Consider the following 18,327-nt stretch of genomic DNA (forward strand, 5'->3'; position numbering starts at 1 on the left):
GGGAGTAAACTAGGAAATTAAAGTCTAAGCACAGTAATAAGGAAGCAATAAATACTGGAAGGTCAGTGAGAAGGCGAATCTTGGTGGGCTCGTTCATGTTGAAGGTTAAACTAAGAAATACCTGTTGCCAATCTTAGGGCAGCAAGATTAGTTCCTACGTGTCTGATCACCTGCAAAAGGTATGACTTACCCATGCAGAATTAACCCCAAACCTGGTCAGGGCTAAGTCTTTGGAGTAAAAGTTCTTAAGACCTATGGCTGAGTAGGACTGAATAGGCTGTGATTTATACTGATCAAAGAGTTTGATATGTCATCCTAAGAAATCTGGGCTTTATCTTTTGGATAACTGGGAACCTTTGTAGAATTTTCAGAAGTGACCAAACATAACATTTATTTTTGAAAGATGACCCTGGAGGTGTTATGGAGGGCCTGGAAACTTAGAATTTCATCAGGGGGCTTTTACCTTATTATAAGCTATATAGAATTATTTGAATTGAATCGGTGACAATGGGAGGCAGATATGCTAATTTCTTCCTTTAAGAATTATTTATTCTTAAAGGGAAATGCTAATTTGTTCCTTTAGGAATTATTTATTCTTAAAAAGATGTGAAATAGGGAAATGCTAATTTGTTCCTTTAAGAATTATTTATTCTTGGGGCGCCTGGGTGGCTCAGTGGATTAAGCCGCTGCCTTCGGCTCAGGTCATGGTCTCAGGGTCCTGGGATCGAGCCCCGCATCGGGCTCTCTGCTCTGCAGGGAGCCTGCGTCCTCCTCTCTCTCTGCCTGCCTCTCTGCCTACTTGTGATCTCTCTCTCTGTCAAATAAATAAATAAATAAATAATCTTTAAAATAAAAAAAAAGAAAAAGAATTATTTATTCTTAAAAAGATGTGACTTAAAGACCTTTTTAAAAAGGAATTGTATTACATGTGTTATTTTACCTATACATTCAGTTTCACATGTAAGTGGAGAGATGTGTTCTTTGTATGTGTATTCATCTTTCTCCTAAACCCATATTAAAATTCTTTAATGTATTGGGTGATACTCTGAACTGCCATTTTTTTTTAAAGACTTGGCTCTGTTAGTTCCTGATAAAATATTGACCCTTAAGCTTTCAGTTATTTTCTTCTCAGAATGAATGAAATCAGGTAATACATTTGGAATGAGGGATAAGTAGATGTATAAAGATCTTTGTCCCATAGGCAAAAGCAAAGGAGCTTGTTATATTCCCAGATAGGAAGACTAAGGTTACTAAGAATGGAAGTTTCTGGCTACTTCAAAATCTTGACCAGGTGATATACTAAGGCAAGGGAACCTTCCACTAGAAAGGAAGTTTGGGCAGATTGAGTTTCATGAGATGATTTGGAAAGTTTTCATCAAGTACGCACGCGAAGATTCCAATAGCAAGTGATAATGGACTCCTCGAAGCTCTTCACAAGCATTGTATTTGTACTAGATAATTCACACAAGAGAGAGGCGATGAGCTCAGCCCAGTATTAATTTCAAGCCACCTCCCTTTTTGTTTAAAGGAAACCCATGCTGCTTTCTATGGTTGTCAAGTTTGACAGAATTTTGTCTATTTCTTTAATTAGTATCCATCCCAAATGTCAGGTAGCTTTGTCTAAACTAAAGCAAATGGTCTTTTCTTTGTTTTCTTTGTTTTATTATTATTATATTATTGTTAATCATACCCATGCACTAGTGAATATAGGGTAGTGTTGATAAGCATGTCACAATGACATCTTTTTGCCCTTTCTGCTGTAGGTGGTTATTCTATTTCCGGTACATACTGTAGGCAAATAATTTTGTCCCCTACTACGTTCCAAGAATTAAACATTTTAAAATGTTCTTAATTCACAAAGTGAGAAAAAAAATGCTATTTACTTTCAAAGGCAAAAGTATCTACATGGAGTCTCTGACTCAAACTTTTCCTTCAAAATCTATTTTACTACCCATACAAAACCAGAAAATAAACACAGCTCCAAGAGAGAAAGAATAATCAAAGTGAAACTAAAAAAATTTTTTTAAAAATTGCAATCATTGACTCTGAAGCAGCCATGATGCTTAAAGGCAGATCTAGGGATTTTTATGTTTTATTTAAGGATTTAAAAAAAAATAAAAAGCATTTAAGAGTGCTTTAGAATGCAAAAAGTTAATCATTGTGATGACTTTCTTCATACAGGGTCATCAGCTACCCACAAACGTGGGAATACCATTTCTACACTTGTAGAGTTCCCTGCAGTTAATCCCTCTTTCTAGGGTAGATTCCCTCTCTGCTGGGAACAAACATTTAGTTAGGTTTCTAGAAATCAGATGTGTCTGGGGAAGAATTATGTAGAGAAAACTTATGGATTTGATGCCTCCATTTCTCAGAGTGGACTGTGGCAGAGCTGTTAATAGCAGCTTACTGAATCTTCAGCTTCCTTATTTTGGCAGAGGCATCAGCTTCCTGGGTGGGCCAGTTGGGAGTGTGATTCTGGGAGTCATTCCTGGAACTTAGCCTAAAGTCTGTTTCCTTGGCCTCTCATGATTCTGTGAGCCACCCAAATCACATAATAAAACCCTTTTCTCCTTAAAGTAACTGGAGTAGATTCTGTTATCACAACTAAGAATATTAGTCTATCTGATAATTGCTCTTGTAGGATTGACAACACTGGCAGCCACTTTGAACTGGGACCAAACCAGATTGTATAACAAGAACACAGGCTTGAAGGAAAATGCTTTTGAAAGAGAGAGCGATCTAACTAGTTTTGACTATATTAATTTAATGTTGTTTGGCCAATGCTATCATTTGAGCCTCTAAATGATGATGTCTTCCATTTATTTCATATAAAATAAAGCCCCTATTTTTACTTAGAATATTGAGCTTGAAATAGTTTAAAATAGAGGTATTTTGACATTAGTCTAGCACTTAGATGATGATATCTCATTTTCCAAAATAGTAATCTCTGACATTGCTTTTTAAGATGTTGATGAGAGCCTGAGATAGTATACATTTGTGTAGAGAATGAAACATTCCTTAGGCATAGGAAAAAGACCCCACAAAACTGTGTACACAAATGCCTTGGTTCCACATGCGCCCTCTTAAATCTGAAATTCTGGTACTAACACCCATACCCTGCATTTTTAACAAAATTGGAAGTTCAGTTAGCATACTAGAGTACTTGGATGAGTGTTTTAGAATACTGAGAGAAAATTGTTTTAAGAGAAATCTAATATATTTTTAAAAAAATTGTTAGAATTTGTCAATACATTGACCATTGTCAATATTGACATTGTCAATAATTGACCACCCAATTTCCAGTCCAGTAACTTTCATTTGAAAAGTTAAACACTACATATTAAAAAGATGTTTTTCTTCTCTCAGAGATGAAATTTTAATAGTTCTTCCAACTATCTTTTAAAATTCACAGCCAGTAGTTTAAATATTCAAAACAAACAAATATTGAGCTTTTAACCAGCCTTTTGGAGCCATTTTAATGGTTAGAACAGTAGGAAAATTCATCCAGACTTTCCAAATTGTGGAACAATTTGTAATTTTCTTCTACTTAATTTAACATTTCTTGAGCATTTAGTGTGTGCTAGTCATTGTGCTTGACTATAGTGTGAAATCAAATAAAATAAAGAAGGAGGCTATATTTGGTAGGGGAGATGGACACATGGACAGACAGATTTGATGCGATGTGCTAAGGGCTGTGACAGGGATCTGTATGCAGTGTGTAGGAGCACAGACTAGTACTTCTCATGCTTGGCTACACACTGCAATCACTTGCAATGCTTTAAAAAGTACTGATGTCTGGCTTCTGCTTCCAGAATGTATAATGTTATCACTCTGAGATATGTGGCCTGGGCACAAAAACTTCCCTGCTGACTCTACTGTGAAGCTAAGTGGAAAACCAAGGTTCAACAGTAGGCTCTTGGAGGAGGTGATCCCTTAAGGGAAACCTTGAAGTAGATGAAGCTGGTGTCACCACCACAGATCCATCCACATCACAATCTAACACACCATGCCTTCAATTTACTGTTGACCAGATTAACAAAGTTAACTCATAAAGAAGAAAGCCACAGGACAGTTATCCCTCTCATATTTTTACAGTATACGAAGCAGTTTCACATACTTGATCTCATTTGATTTTCTCCACAACACTGTGGGGAAATAACAGAAAAGTGGAGGGGTTGTTTTCAGAATATGACCGTAAGGTTGCTATGCACGTGAGGGAGTCTTGCTACCTAGATCTGACTGTGCAAGATTGGGCTTTTTTCCAGCAGCTGTTCTTATTCTTGGGATAAGTCAAGAAATCCAAGTTAAAATACTTTGGATTTGAATCAAAAAAAAAAAAAAAGTGGAGACATCTGGAGAAAAGAATGATGCAAGGCTGTACACTTGGGTGGAGGTCAAAGGAAAGGCAAGGGATTCAGTGGCCAAAAAACAAGCACATGGGGTTGATGGGCCATGCTACCATGACTCCGCAATAACAGTGAGCACTTGGGAAAATCAGCAGGTCATGTTGAAAACAACACATTCTGAGAAACGATGACAGATCCATTTATTTGCAACTTGGATGTAACTCATAAAAATGAACAAAGGAGGCTGCTGAAAGAAATTGTTCTATAGGAAGAGCCCTCAGAAAATGCATTCTCAGACTTACCAAAGAACACGGTCTTAAAGATAAAAAACCAAAAACCAAAAACCCGTAAAATCCAGCTGTCAGTGCAGGCACTTTGCATAAGTCATTTAATCTATATGTTCACAGGTAAGAAATATATTTTTTGTCTGGCAGGGTATGGGTTAGCTGTGTTTCATATCACTTGTTTGTGTCATAAAATCATCAGGCTCCTTTAAAAAAAATAGGCTGCAGAGTCATGCTAAGTCATTCACCCAGGAAGAGCCTGAATTACCTAATTAGGAACAGATGGTGCAAGGGTGGTGCCATTAGGGCACAGGGAACTGCACGCCCTTCCGGATGCATATGGAGATGAATGGGATATTAGAGTTGGGACAAACCTAGATGTTGGTAAAACAAAACAATTTGGGGCAGAAAATCATTGTTTTCTAGATCATCTCTGCAGCCTGTATGGAGAGGAAAATGGAAATTAGAGTCTCTTCCTTTCTTTTTGATCTCAATCATTGAAATGAGTTGCATCTCTGAAATGTTTTCCCTGACTCCCACCTGCCCCTTCTCCATTTACCCCATCTCCCTCGTTTTGCAAAGATTGGTTTGTTGACTCTCTTCTATGTCCCCTCAGTCCCCAATATTTAACACTCTTAGTATTCAACTCTAAATTATGGCTCTGTTTTTATTTATTTTCTCAGCATTTGAACTTATTTTTATGATAATTTGTAACAAGTACAATTTAATAATTCATTATTAAATTCCTAGTTTAGCATTTGCATCTCCTCCTAGAAAGCTACGTAATCCTCAGGAAGGCAGAGACTTTTTATCTAGTTTAGTGTATAGCATGTACCTCTTTGGACCCTGCACATAATAGAGACTTGTAATGAGTTTGACAGGTATAAGAAAAAATGAACGAATGAATGATTGAATGAATGAATAAGTTATTTGGCCCAGAGGCTGGGTCTTCTTTCTCTCTCTCTTCCCAACATTTAATGATCTTCCTGGTCAGGAACTGAGAAGATGATACTTTCAAAGGCCAGGATGGTGACATAAATGTGAGAAGCTGACCCTGCCTGCCAGCTGGATTTGCCTCAAACCCATTTGTTTTGTCCCCATTTACTAAATATTGGTTGAGAAATTAAATGTTTTTTTGGCAGTTCCTATTTGTAGTATTTGCTCAAATTGCTCTTTCTCTATGCAACACTCTTTCTTCTTAGCCTTCATTAGTCCTTTTTATCACTTCTCCAGGAATATGCCTGTTCTACATGTCACTGTTTAAATCTATCAAAAAAGCTGGCATCCCTATTTAAGCTTTCTTATTTCAAGGAAGGCACCTTTAATTAATGGTTTAAAGTAGAGACTCTAGGGGTGCCTGGGTGGTGGTGCAGTCGGTTCAGCGTGTGACTCTTGGTTTCTGCTCAGGTTGTCATCTTGGGGTTGTGAAATTGAGCCCCCAATTCTAGGGGTTGTAAAATTGAGCCCCCAATTGTGCTCCCTACTCAGTGCAGAGTCTGCTTGAGACACTCCCTCTCCATCTGTCCCTCCACACCATGCGCTTGCTCTCTCTCTCAAATAAATAAATCTTAAAAAAAAAAAAGTAGAGACTTTAGACACAGTTGTCTACCTCCAGTATTTACTACTTATTTAGGATTTGGGCAAGTTACTCATTTTTTTGTACTTCACCTTACGCATCCGAAATTGGGGCTAATGATAGTATCTATCTCATAAGATCATTAAGAGAATTAGATGAGTAAATTTTTATAAAGCATGTAGAACAGTGTCTGGCATGGAGGAAGTTCTATAAAATTATTTGTTAAATGAAATTTTAATAACGTAAAATCAAATAGAAGTGAGCTTGCCTGGTATCTTTTCTTCTTTGTATGACTCCTGTGCATTTGTTCTTAATGGATCCTTTAGTGTGTGCTGGTCACAGCCCTTCAAATGTGCCATTGCATAAAAACAACTCAGCAGGGAGCAAAAAGAATACATATTGGTGAATTTGGAGGAACATTTGATGGTGTCAGGAAAGATGATTCTGCTGTAATTTTTATTTATCATATTTATCAACATAACATTTTACATAGTTAAATCTTTGTTTATTATAAAATTTATCCCTCTAGAATATTAGCCTGGTGAAGGCAGGCAGTTTGTTTTGTTCACTGTTAATATCCTCAGTGCTACACTGGGTGCTCAAGAAATATATCTTGGCTAAATGAATGAGTAGTGAATGAGAAATACAGCCATCGTATTTCTAGCTGAGTTTGTTTGGTTTTTTTTTTTAAGATTTTATTTATTTATTTGAGAGAGAGTGAAAGTGATGGAGACCACAAAGGCAGAGGGAGAACCAGACTCACTGCCGAGCAGCCTGCCTGATATGGGACTCGATCCCAGGATCCTGAGATCATGACCTGAGCTGAGGCAGACGCTTCACTGACTGAGCTACCCAGACACCCCTAGCTGTGTTGTAATGGATATTGGATTGGAATTTGAAGTTATTTTCTTTGACCAAGATCTGGAATGGAGCTACTTTTCTCTTAGAATTACTATTTTAAACAGCATCACTGAAATGTAATAAAAACACAGTGAACTGAAGAGGTTGAAAGAATACAATTTTATAATGTTTGACATATGTATACACCCATGAAACCTTCACCAGAAGCAACAATGACTATAACATATCCGTTATCCCAGATGTTGCCATGAACCCCTTTGTAATCTCTGTCCCACCCCCCCAGGAACCACTGCTCTATTGCCTATCACTATGAATTAGTTTGCATTTACACACACACACACACACACACACACACAATCATTCAGTATCCTTTTTTCTTTCTGGTGTCTTTCACACAGCATTGTTTTTTTATAAATTCATCTATGCTGTTCCATGTATGGATAATCATTATCTTTTATTGCTGAATAATATGTAATTGTATGGGTATTCCATAATTTATTTATTCACTTGTTGATGAATAGAAGGTTGTTTCTAGTTTTTGCTTATTATAAATAAAGCTGCTACAAATATTCTGGTACCAGACTTTGCATGGATATATGCCTTCTTTTCTTGTGGGCGTGTATTTAAGAGTGAAATGCTAGGTTACAAGTAAGTGCATGTTTTAACTTCTTAAGAAACTGCCAGACAGTTTTCCAAAGTGATTTTCCCGTTTCTCTTCCCACCAGTTAGTGCATCATCTCACCAACACTTGGTACAATTTTCTTTTTAATTCTAGCCATTTTAATAGGTGTGTGTGTGTGTGTGTGTGTGTGTGTGTGTGTGTGTAATATTTCATGGGGGTTTTGATTCAAGTTTTCCTAATGACTAATGATGTTGAGTATACTTTTGTTTTTGTTTGACAAATATACATCTTTGGTGAAATATTAGTTAAAATCTTTTGCCCATTTAAAAACTTGGATTGTTTTATTGTTATTTAATTTTGAAAGATCTCTCTGTATTATGATATAAGTTCCTAATCAGATATTTGATTTGCAGATATCTCCTACTCTGTGCTTGTGTTTTCAGGCATTTAATGTAACTTTTGAAGAGCAGAATTTTTAAATTTTGATGAAATCCAAATTATCATATTTCTCTTTTATGGATCATGCTTTCGATGTCCCGTCAAAGAAATCTCCTATGGATTGAGGCTCTTGGGAGCAAAGATATTTAAGATCAGGGAGTACTGGCTTCAAAGAGGCCGTGGAAAGGAAGGAGTTGGGAACACCATCATGAGATATGAAGGCATGAAAGAATCAGTAGGCATCATCTTCACGTTTGCAAGGGACATCCAGGTTTCAGTTACTAGTACTCACTTGTGGTTGTCCATTAGCAATTCAGAGGGTGCTTTAATCAAATTCCCATGCCTGGGCTCCACACCAGATAAATTATATCATAATCTCTTGGGCTAGAACACAGGCAACAGGATTTTAAACTTTCCCAAAGAGTTCACATGTGCAATGAGGATTGGGAATTATTGCATTAAGGCAAGGAGTTAAAGGGAATATTCTGAACAAAGTAGGGGATTAAGGGAGTGGGCTCCTTGTGAAGCAGCAGGTCTGAGAGTTTCAAAGCAGAGTGGAGACATTAGAGCAGGGTAAGGGTTAGGGTCAGGAAAGCCAGTTTGACGTTGAAGAAAATGGAGATAAGAAAGGTTTTTTTCTTTCCTATCATTTTATTATTTAAATTCAGTTTAATTAACAAATAGTGTATTATTAGTTTCAGAGGTAGAATTTAGTGATGCACCAGTTGCATGCAACACCCAGTGCTCCTTACATCAAATGCCTGCCTTAATGTCCATCACCCAGTTGCGCCATCCCCCCATCAACCTCCTTCCAGCAACCCTGTTTATTTCCTAGAATTCAGGGTTTCTTATAGTTTGTCTCCCCCCGGTTTTTTTTTTTTCTTATTTTATTTTTCCTTCCTTTCCCCTATGTTCATCTGTTTTGTTTCTTAAATTCCACATATGAGTGAAATTATAGGATATTTTTCTTTCTCTAACTATCTCCCTTAGCATAATACCCTCTAGTTCCATCCACGTCCTTGCCAATGACAAGATTTCATTCTTTTTGTTGGCTGAGTAATATTCTATTATGTGTGCATACCACATATATAAGAAAGTTTAAGATCACAACAGTTTTGTGGAGATTGAGTAAAAGACCCAGCCATTGAGTGACACAAGCATTCAGGTCTGGAATGTTGTGTCATCACCTGATCCAGGCTCTGTCAACTCTTGGAGACTGTCATTTGAATTAGATGATTACCATGATAAGAACACTTCCACTGTTGTCCCTGTCACTACTACGACAACAATGATGGAGATGATACCTCTTGAATTTTTTTTTTTCTATGTCCATCCCATCCTCTTCTAGACTACTGTCCTCCTTTATCCAGAACATTGTAGTAACCCTTGACTGATAGCTCTGATTCTGTTCTTAACTAGCTCTGGAACAATTTTCCCAAATCAGCCAGAAGCTGAATGTTTTTTTTGCCAACTCTGTTTCTTTTAACTCTGTTTCTTGCATAATGTTTTCTAGCACTTAAAATTAGGTTCACTTTATCTTAGCCTCAGCTCCCTGGTACAGCTAGAGCCTGAAGAAGAGAGAGAGGACACTGAGGGTACACAGGAAAATTTTGTTATAAGAATTTTTTTGATTATGAAACATTTTTGCTGGATAATATAGCTTAATTTAGAGAAATCATTATGGGGGCTTTTAAATCAGATCGTGAATATAGCTAAATCTCCTTTATAGCATCTGTGCTTTCCCAAAATTCCCTGGGAATTTTGTATTTATCCTTCCTTCTACAAAATAACTTTATCACACAAGCGTGTATGCCTAAACTATCTGTTTTTTTTGTGTTTGTTTGTTTGTTTAGCCTGTTCCAGTCATGCTAAGTCATTCACCCAGGAAGAGCCTGAATTACCTAATTAGGAACAGATGGTGCAAGGGTGGTGCCATTAGGGCACAGGGAACTGCACGCCCTTCCGGATGCATATGGAGATGAATGGGATATTACAGTTGGGACAAACCTAGATGTCGGTAAAACAAAACAATTTAGGGCAGAAAATCATTGTTTTCTAGATCATCTCTGCAGCCTGTATGGAGAGGAAAATGGAAATTAGAGTCTCCTCCTTTCTTTTTGATCTCAATCATTGAAATGAGTTGCATCTCTGAAATGTTTTCCCTGACTCCCACCTGCCCCTTCTCCATTTACCCCATCTCCCTCGTTTTGCAAAGATTGGTTTGTTGACTCTCTTCTATGTCCCCTCAGTCCCCAATATTTAACACTCTTAGTATTCAACAAATCTCTGGGTTGTAGAGTATGCAGTGTTCAACTTTCGAAGAAAAAGCTAAAAAGGACACCAAAGAGGTTGTCCCAGTCTACACTCCCAGAAGCAGTTGAGAATAGCCTCGACAGCACTTGATATGGTCAGACTTCCTAATTTTTGCCAATCTATTACATGTTAAACTTTTTGTTATTTCTTTGATTGCTAATGAAGTTAAACATCTTTTCATATTTTTAGCCATTCCCCGTCTGTGAAGTGTATGATCATATCAGTTTTTTCTCCTGACTTGCTAGTTGTGTGTTTTTATCATTAGTTTGTAGGAGTTTCTTGATGGATTTGGACTCCCAGTTCTTTGTCAAGGAAAGAGTCTGTGTTACATATATTTTCTCTCAGCTCAGGCTGTTTTTTCTTTTCTGCTCTGTGATTTCTTTTGATGAGCACATATCCTTTATTTTAATGTAGTTCATTTTTATCATATATTTTTTCTTTTAGGATTAATGATTCTGTATTTTATGTAAAAAGCTTTTCTTAACAAAAGGTCAGAAAAATACTCTCCTGTGTTTTCAACTAACTGCTTTGCTTTTCACATTGGATTTTTGACCTACCTAGAATTAGTTTCCATGTTTCATAAGTTCAGGCATAGCTTAGAGATACTGCAGGTTTGGTTCCAGATCACCACAATAAAGGGAATATCAAAATAAAGTGAGTCAAATGTATTTATCGATTTCTTAGTGCTCACAAAACTTATGTCTATAATATACTATATCAATTAAGTGTGCAATAACATTAGTCTAAAAACACAATGTACATACCTTAATTTAGAAATACTGCTAAAAAAAATACCAACCATCACCTGAGCTTTCAGCAGGTCATGATCTTTTTGCTGGTGGAATGTCTTTCCTTGATGTTGATGGTTGCTGACTGGTCAGGATAATAGTTGCTGAAGACTGGGGTGCAGGGGTAGTTTCTTAAAATAAGACAACTATGAAGTATGCCACAAGATTGGCTCTGCCTTTCATGAATGATTTCTCTTACCATACCATGCTGTTTGATGGCACTTTACTCACTCTCCCCATGGTAGAACTTATTTCAAAATTGGAGTCAATCTTCTCAAACCCTGCCACTGCTTTACAACTAAGTTTGTGTGATATTCTAAATCCTTTATTGTTATTTCAACAATCTTCATAGTCCATACACCAGGAGTAGATTCCATCTCAGGAAACTACTTCCTTTCTTCATCCATAAGAAGAAACTCCTCATCATAGGGGCGCCTGGGTGGCTCAGTGGATTAAGCCGCTGCCTTCGGCTCAGGTCATGATCTCAGGGTCCTGGGATCGAGCCCCGCATCGGGCTCTCTGCTCCATGGGGAGCCTGTTTCCTTTCCTCTCTCTCTGCCTGCCTCTCTGTGTACTTGTGATCTCTCTCTCTGTCAAATAAATAAAATGAAATCTTTAAAAAAAATTTAAAAAAATTTAAAAAATTAAAAAAAAGAAGAAACTCCTCATCTATGAAAGTTTTATCACAAGATTGCATAATTCAGTCCCATCTTCAGACTCCACTTCTAATTCTAGTTCTTTTGCTGTTTCCAACACATCTGCAGGTACTTCCTCTACTGAAGTCTTGGACCCCTCAAAGTAAGGGTTTCAATCAACTTCTTCCAAACTCCTGTTCATGTTGCTATTTTGATCTCTCCCCATGAATCACAAATGTTCTTAGTGGCATCTAGAATGTTGAATCCTTTTCAGAAAATTTTGAATGCACTTCACCCAGAACCATCAGAGGAATCACTATCTGTGGCAACTACAACCTTAAAAAATTTATTTCTTAGGTAATAATACTTGAAAATCTGAATTACTCCCCAGTCCCTGATCTGCAGAATGGATGTTGTTAGCAAACATGAAAACAACATTAATCTCATTGTACATTTACATCAGAATTCTTTGGGAACCAGGAGCATTATCAATGAGTACTGATATTTTGAGTTATTTTTTTTTCTAAGCTGCAGGTTTCACCAGTAGGCTTAAACTATGCAATAAACCATGCTATAAACAGATGTCTGTCACCCAGGTTTGTTGTTTCATTTATAGAGCACAGAGTAGATTTAGCATAATCCTTTTTTTCTTTAAGATTTTATTGATTTATTTCATAGACAGATATCACAAGTAGGCAGAGAGGCAGGTGGAGAGAGAGGGGAAGCAGGCTCCCCGTTGAGCAGAGAGCCCGATGTGGGGCTTGATCCCAGGACTCTGAGCCAAAGGCAGAAGCTTTAATCCACTGAGCCACACAGGTGCCCCAGATTTAGTGTAATTCTTAAGCGCCCTAGGATTTTCAGTAAATGACCATTGGCTCCAACTATAAGTCACCAGCCGTATTAGCCCCTAACAGGAGAGTGAGCCTGTCCTTTGAAGCTTTGAAGCAAGGCATTGACTTCTCTTCTCCAGCTATGAAAATCCTAGATGGCATCTTCTTCCAACAGAAGGCTGTTTTGTCTATATTGAAAACCTGTTGCTTAGTGGGGCCACCTTCCTTATCTTAGCTACATCTGGATAACTTGCTGCAGGTTCTCCATCAGCACTCACTGCTTTCACCTTGAACTCTTATGTTATAGAGATGGCTTCTTTTCTTAAATATCATAAGCCAACCTCTTTTGGTTTCAAAGTTTTCTTCTGCAGCCGCTTCACCTCTCTTAGACTTCACAGAATTTAAGGGATTTAAGGCTTTTCTCTTACGTTTTGACTTAAGGAAAAGTTATGACTTAACTTCCGGATAGAAGTTGATATGTCCAGACCACTCAAACTTTCCCTGTATCAGCAATAAGACTGTTTCACTTTCTTATCATTTGCGTGTCCACTGATGTAGCACTTTTAATTTCCTTCAGGACTTTTTTTTTTCCCTCATTCACAACTGGGCTAACAGCTTGGTGCAAGAGAACTAGCCTTTGGCCTGTCTTGGCTTTCAACATGCCTTCCTCACTAAGCTTAATCATTTCTAACATTTTATTAAAAGTTGACACATGTGACTCTTCTTTCATTTAAACATTTAGAGGCCATTGCAATGATACTAGTTGGCTTAATTTCAATACTGTGTCCCAGGGAATAGGGAGGGTGATGAAGAGGGAGAGAAGTGAGGGAACATGGTTCTGTCCTTAACTTCTTAAACGGAAGTTTGGTCACTGATTTAGACTTTATTTTTTTCTAAAGTAAGCATTAAGACGGTAAATTTCTCTCAAAATATTTGTTCTGTCCTATGTTTTGATATTTTTATTCTCATTCATTTCTAAATATTCAATATTTTTCATTATAATTTTTTTTGGCTGAATCGTTTTCAAATGCACTTTAAACAATTTATAGATATATAGGGTTTTTAAAATTTGTCCTTTATTAACAATTTCTAATTTATTGGCATTGGAAGGGTGGTCAGAGAATGCATTTTGTTTTATATTGATCCTTTGAAATGTATTGAGTCTTGTTCTACAACCTAGTGGTATGTCCCATATGCCATTCTATTCCTATACAGAGGAATTTTTAAGATGGGTAGATAGACCCCATCTCCCACTATAGAAACAGAAGAGGCCCTTATTTATTCTTCATAGAATAAGGTTATATATGTTAAGCTTAGCTAATAATATCCCTTTGTCTTTGGTTTTGAATTATGTGGAAATAAGGTCAGTTCAAGATTTTTTTTCCCAGCCAATATGGAGGAGTTGGGAGCCCAATGGTATAACAAGAACGCAATAGCAACAATATCAGTTCCTGTACTCTGTTCTTATAACTGTTTCCCTTGGTTTTTCTGTGATAGATCCACTCTTCTGTTGGATTCTCTGAGTTATTGATATCTTGTCAATTCATTCCTTTTCTGTTTAATTAAACCAAAGTCAGTCTCTATTGCTTAAAATTGAGGACCCTGGCAATTATAAAAAGGTAATACTTCTGAGGCAATTATAGTATATGAATTTTTGTTTTATTTCACTTTGTTGGCATTATTTATTTTCCTCATATGACAGATAAAGAGACTCAGGCTTTAGGAGTTTAAATAGCTTGTCCAATGCCATAGAGGTTGTCAATGGTAGAGCCAAGGTGCAAGCCAGCTCTGCCTGATTCTTGAACCTCTACTCATAATCCCTTCATACATTCATTCAGTAGGTAACTTGTAAATATTTTTCCCTGAATCTAATGTTCTGTAAGCTGAAAGCATCAAATAGATTGCCAAGTGTAATCAAGGAGTAGCTTAGGTACTGAGGGGTCAAAGAGCAGATGCTACAAATATTCATGCTTTCTTACATTTTAAGAGGAAAAAATACTTCTTTCAGGCTTTTTATTTAATACATGCTGTGAGATGAATTTTTAGAAACTGACCTTCTCCTCTCCATTTACTCCCCCTTTTCTCCCCTAACTCTGCAAATTTGCCACACGTGCCTTGGCAGCACAAACAAGCATCACACAGAGGGACTGGTGACTTAACATACTTCATCATCTCCCTGGCCTAACAGAGGGGTCCTTTTAGGTCATGGGCCCCTTTTCTTCCTGTAGGTTTATTGACAGTTTGTGTGTTCATGCTCATTAAGTAACTTCTAGCAACCTTGGCTAAATAAATTGGTAAAAGGCTGAACTCATAGTCAACATTGCTTCATAACACACACATGCAGAGCTCATAATATATGTGACAGTTGACTCACTTAAATCACCCAATTAATTTTTTGTAGTCTTGTATAAATATAATAAAGTAGCTATAGAAATGAAAGATGTTTTCAAGTTAAATTTGACTCCACCAAACTCATAGAATCAGAGTTAACTTTTATTTTAGGTGATTTTACAGAAAGTTGTTTTAAAGGCAAAATATTCTTGAAGGGTTGAAGTTATTTCTGCCCATTTTTTTTTAAATTGCTGTCATGAAAAGCCCACTGATTTTATAATCTATTAATTTGCAGTGGAAAACTACGCTTTTGTTGATGTAGAAAGTTTACTCTACCAATAATGCTCATATATGTATATAACTCTTAACCTCATCTTAAATATGTTTGGTGTCAAATCACCCATTACCAGCATATAAAGTTATTTCTTGGCTTTTCCCACTAGCAGAATACTTTAGAGCCTTAAGTGGTACATTCACACTCAAGTGGAATAGAGCTGTGAGGACCCTTTGACAAGAAGTAGTGTAGGTAAGTGCTAATAGTATTTGTCTCTCTTCTTGCCAATGGAGATGAGACATTGTGCCACAACAATCCAAATTTTATTAGAAGAGAGAAATAAATAGGGTCCCACAAATGATGGCCAGGTGCACAAATCAAATTAAACTCTTCTCAATCAACAGGGGTTGTTGTTTTTTGTTTTTGTTTTTTTCAAGGAGTAGAAGGAGAATATAGGGTTAAGGTCAAACTGTTAATTTCAGCTATCACATACTAGTTGAATTGTTCTGTTAAAAATTATGGCGTTTTTCATGTAACTTAAAAAGCATTGAAAATTAGGCACACAGAATGTAAATAAGAGAAGTATCACAGAAGTGACCCAGGAAAATCCATTTTAGGATGAAAATCAAGAATATCTCATTCTCAGTATTTCTGTTATTTTCTGAGACTGAAGAGGCAATCTGTGGGACTTGTGTCTCATATGGCTTATTTATATTAAATATGTAGGAAATTAAGTAGAAAAGGCTAGGAAGAAGACATGCAAAAAAGGTATTTTGATTATCCTTTAATTTTTTTTTTCATTAAATATGGCCTCTGAAGGGAATCTGATTGTTTATGCATTGTTTCATGCTGGCTCAGGCTCTGTTTATGGCAGACAAATGAAATAAGAAATTGACCATTCTTTGGCTAATGTCAGCAGCCAAATTAATCAAACAGAAGGAGGAGCAAAGATTGCCAATATATTTATATGGAAATAACTGAAGAAGAAAGGAAAGGTACAGTTGTCCACCTTACTTGTTTCATGTTTCAAGATGAGTACATTGGTATGTTATATGACATTTTTATAGCTAAAAATCCCCAAATTAGCCAATGGTGGACCTCTATCTCCAATGTTTTTTCTGTGTTCCATTTTCTTTCCATCATATACCACTGTAACCCATGTGACTGAGTTGGGTGACTTGATTAGCAAAATGTGCCTATTTTCTGAGTATTTTTTTTAACTTTCTCAAAAACCCACTGTTTATTTAAAATTACTGTTTCCTAATTAGTGCTAAATAAAAGTAATGCCCTCTAAGCAATTAGAAATTTAGAAATGACTTTATCTGTACATTTTCCTCCCTCCATCTGCTGCTATTTATTATTATTGAAGTTTTAATGTTTTGGCAGTACAACTGGTTATTTCAAAAACATTTCTAAGATTTAATCATAACTCATAGTTGAAAGATATATTGAGGCATGATAATATCTATTTTTCTCAATCACTAATGCTTTACATAAACACATCAGACTATTTAAAATCCTGATATTCATTTGTATTCTTTTTCTGAGTCATAAACAGCATGGACTAGTTTATCAGAATATTTACCGAATTAATATTCTATTTGTCTAGATTCTCTTCCCTGGTATGATACTGAGATCATTACCCTCAGCCCCTGTCTTCCATATTCTAAGAGGATACTGGCTATGATTCACATAATGAGAGTCTCTTGGGACTCCTTGTGTTTCCTCTATAGATTAGAAGAAGATGGAAGGTTCTTTGGAGAAATTACTTGAAAAGAAAGAGCACTTTTCCTCCATTACTATTTAACTTAGCATTTTTATTAGTAAGCCATGTTTTTGGATCAGAAAATGAGCTGATCCCCCTCTGTCACTGTCTCTGTCTCTCTCTCTCTCTCTCTCTATGTGTGTGTGTGTGTGTGTGTGTGTGTGTGTGTGTGTGTATGTCTATACACACATATATAGTAAAATCTATAATATATATTATATAACCTTAATATATTAAATACATAGCATAAATAAAATATGTTTGTATTATAAATGTATTATAATTATAATAATATATTATACATAGTCATATATAATATTTATATTATATTTTATATATTATATTTATATATTATATATAATATATGTATTTATATAAATATATATTATATTTGTATTATATTATATTTATTTTATATTTATTTAGATTATATATAACATATTACATAAATATTAAATTTATATTATATCTATTATATAATATGTAAATATATAAATATGCTCAATATAGATATGAGTGGGTATGTATCCTTCAAATAATATTCATAAACAAATTTTGTTTACATGCATCTGTTTTTTCACCTTTCAAAAAGCATAAATTATGGTATTCCTTTAGTGTTTCAGAATAAATCTTTTTATATGCTACACAAATTTCTAGGCACTAGGATCAGCAGCAGCAGCAAGAACAATAACAACAAAACCCCAAAACTAAAAAACAAACAAGAACCCCCCCAAAAAACCCCCAAACTTGTCCTCCTAGAATCTATGTATATTCTATGAGAAGAGGGCAGACAATAAACAAATAACCAAACGTAAGAATACCGTGTCAGGGGCACCTGGGTGGCACAGTGGGTTAAAGCCTCTGTCTTTGGCTCAGGTCATGATCCCAGAGTCCTAGGATCAAGCCCCACATGGGGCTCCCTGCTCAGCAGGGAGCCTGCTTCCTCCTCTCTCTCTCTGACTGCCTCTCTGCCTACTTGTGATCTGTCTGCCAAGTAAATAAATAAAATCTTAAAAAAAAAAAAAAAGAATACCGTGTCAGTTGCTGATAAGTGCAGTGAAAGGGGAAAAAAAATAGTGTATGGAGAATGAGGGGTGTGTGTTGATTTCTACTTTTTTCTTTTTTTTTTAAAGATTTTATTTTATTTGTTTGACAGAGAGAGAGATCACAAGTAGGCAGAGAGGCAGGCAGAGAGAGAGGAGGAAGCAGGCTCCCTGTGGAGCAAAGAGCCCAATGCGGGGCTGGATCCCAGGACCCTGAGATC

The sequence above is a fragment of the Meles meles genome, chromosome 17, assembly GCF_922984935.1.
Source record: "Meles meles chromosome 17, mMelMel3.1 paternal haplotype, whole genome shotgun sequence".
Taxonomy (NCBI): Eukaryota; Metazoa; Chordata; class Mammalia; order Carnivora; family Mustelidae; genus Meles; species Meles meles.